Raw genomic sequence first — 3,350 nt, forward strand, 5'->3', positions numbered from 1 at the left:
ATTTTTCAAAACTGGATCCCAAAGCATCAATATCTGGCAATCTGGGCCTCCCTGTCACGTGCTATCAGTGAGAAATTTTTGACTTCTTGTTTATGGCAGTGAGTAGTCATAGCAGCTTTAGAGGAGAGCTGTGATCTTCTTGTGGTTCAGTGCTCTCAGGCTAATACTAAGCACATTTTAGTGTTGTAGTCACGGTGTGATCTGGCTAATAACTAGTGTGCATCATCCATTATCAGTTAGTGAGTGATGTGAACACAGTTTGATGCAAAATAGAACTTAAATTCTCATAAACGTCTGTCTAAACTCTTCCCAACTGCTAATTAAAACACTGAGGGACAATCTTAGGCAAGTCCACCACATCCTCAGTGGTAAAAATGAGCAACTGGATCTGAGTGAAGAGTCTTGGTTGCAATAACCCCTTGACCAGTTCCACTTTACCCCTCCCACATCCTAAACACTCATCGTGACAGACACTGAGCAAACAACACGCTGATACAAGAATATCCTTGACAGAAATCATCACAAAGCAGGAAGAACCCACTGACCAACATTTTTCTGCTCAGTTGTAAATATTTTTATAGGGATTCAAAGAGAAATTAGTCTCATGCATTGATCTGAAATTCATCCCAGAGTTCACATTAAGAACAGTTATATGCAAAAAAATACATCCAAGGGAACAGATATTATAATAATAATAATTTGACCATTTATTAGTAATTACCTAATTGTGTACTTGTAAAGAAGCTTAAATACACAATAATGATACTTAGAACTGTGTCAAGGACAGTTATGCCAAATTAATCAGAAATGTATGTCCTAACTGGTTAAACTGACACCTAATGAATTGCCTATGAGGAAACAGTAAGATGATATAAAGTACTGAATACCATAAACTAAACTAGATTGAACCTAAGCTTAATTTAGCACTAACTTAGTATTATAGATTAACTTGGCTTGACCAGGCTTGTCTGAGTCACATCTACAGCCTGGTCTCACAGAAATACATGAAATGAGCATAACTGTCTAATGCATTAGCTTGTGGTGATGTCACATAATTTGTCCTAATTGACTTTGCATTGCCATTGAATCCATGATGCCGGCATGTAATTTTAATCCATTTCATAGCACCACCATGTACTACGTTGTTAAAGAGTTAGTGGCCATTTCACACATTTCTGTGGAATGAAGTTGGGCACATACTATTTCATGATGTTGTGTTCTTTGTTGTTCCTGAACAGCCTAAAGAGGGCGCTACAGCATTTGTTTATATGTCCCAAACAATATCTCAGATAAGATTTTGACTTGACTTAAAGGTACATCAGGGGCCAAGCATCCTCAAGTTGTACTTACAGCACTTTTGGTCCAAGGTCTGTTTTACTGCATATTAAATAGCAGTATGAAAAGTTGATTGACTGATTAATTCATTGATTGATTTTGGACTGTAAAAGTATTCATGTCCACATACTGTTTTGAAACTACTGCAGAATATTGCCTGCAGCAGTTTGACTGACTTGTGCTTCCTCTGTGTGTCCTGTCCATTGCAGAAAGCGTCCAGCCGGCCTCACATGGATGGACCGCAGTGATTGTTGGAGTACTCATCGCCGTGGTGGCTGTCATCGGCATCGTGGCCCTTATCATGTGGAGGTGAGCTGCTTGGCTAGTCAACAACCACTCAAGTGTTTGTGAAGACATTTAAAACACAAAGAATTCAGACTCAGTCCATTAGATCACTGTAATATAGTACAGAGTGCGGGCAAAATGCAACCACTAATTTATGAATGCACCTTCTGGTGGATGATGGTCCAGCAATTTTCAGATGCACCACTTTAGCTGTGCTTCTTGTTGTCATTTCAGTGCCATTTTTCACCTTATCACAGCAGCTGGAATAATGGCCGCTGATAATTACCATCATCAATAATAATAAGCACTGCTCTCAAGAAATCATTTTGTATTCATTTGTCTTGGTGGTCTACATACTTTCTTGTAAACACATACAGATTTGTTTTATATTCAAAGATACTCACCAAAACATATAATGTGTCCATGAACCCTAATCAGTAACCTATGTTGACTGCATGTCCTACTTCAAAATACACTTGCAAAGCTCTATTATTTTCAAAGATGCATTGTTTATATCAACATGTGTAATATGTCACCCCCATGTTCATAGTGCTGAAGGTACTGTTATGCACACTAAACAGGGATCTGGTTTTGTTAGCGTGCACTATAGCGCCACTAGTGGTCACAAATATTTTTCATCAGTTAAAAAAAAATAAAGGGAAAATTGAAGACAAATCTGACTGGTATAACAATTTAAATAGCAGTAATTTATGTTGAGTAATTTGTGCTTTCAGGCGACAGCGGTCAGCCTCCAGTCACCAGTCCTACGCTCTCGCTGAGACAACGGCCACAGCACCTTAGGCTCTGAAGACTCACAGCACAGCTGCACAAAGCACCCTGCAGCCACCCAAAGACACAGGAGACTTTTTGTTACATAGGCTTGCTTAACTTTTTTCAGCAACATCTTCTGTGACACTCACCAGAACTGTTACATCCATGCCTCTTGCTCCCCAGTATGACATAAGAGCTCATGAGAATGGGAACACCTGCAAGGTCCAAAACTGAAAATACTGCATGTATCCTCACAATCCTCACATTAGCTTTACATATGCTGTACACTTGTCCTTTAAAAGTCACATTGCATGATATTCTGTACATAATGATATAGTACCTGTAGGGTGCTTGAAGCCAAGACCCTTTGTTAACAGCGACACCATTCACACAGTATGCCAAAACTTGCATATGGCATCCACACAAGTGAGATGTGAAAGCCTGCCCCACTGAACTGTGTAACACCATACACATGGAGGCTTTAAATCCTGAACTTCACTGGATTTGACTGAAGTGAGCTGAACCAAGATAAACCGAACTAGAGGGAGGTGAGATGATCTGGATTTGCCCTAAACAACTTCATTTGAAACGATCTGAACTGAAGTGACTGGAAAACTTCTGGAATAGCTCAGGAACAGCTTTTATTCTGAAAGTCTTTTTAACTCATGCAATTTAGGCGCCTGGAAGACCTGGAAGAACAAAATGTGTTCTACTTCCACAAATACAATTCGGATGTGGGACAACACTCCTGCCAAGAATCAGCCAGAGCCTCCACAAAGATAACAGCCTTATCTCCTCAGGCCTTAGCGGAGCCTTGTTGACGCACTTGAACAGCATTGTTCAGGCTTACAGGGGGAGAAAGAAATGCATGGAGAAAAGCTGCTGGGAATCTTTCTCTCGCTGAGTACAGTGCACCAGTAAATGAATGTCTCTATATATTGTTGATGTCCATGATTTCT

This window comes from Myripristis murdjan, chromosome 16 (genome assembly GCF_902150065.1).
Source record: "Myripristis murdjan chromosome 16, fMyrMur1.1, whole genome shotgun sequence".
NCBI classification, from domain to species: domain Eukaryota; kingdom Metazoa; phylum Chordata; class Actinopteri; order Holocentriformes; family Holocentridae; genus Myripristis; species Myripristis murdjan.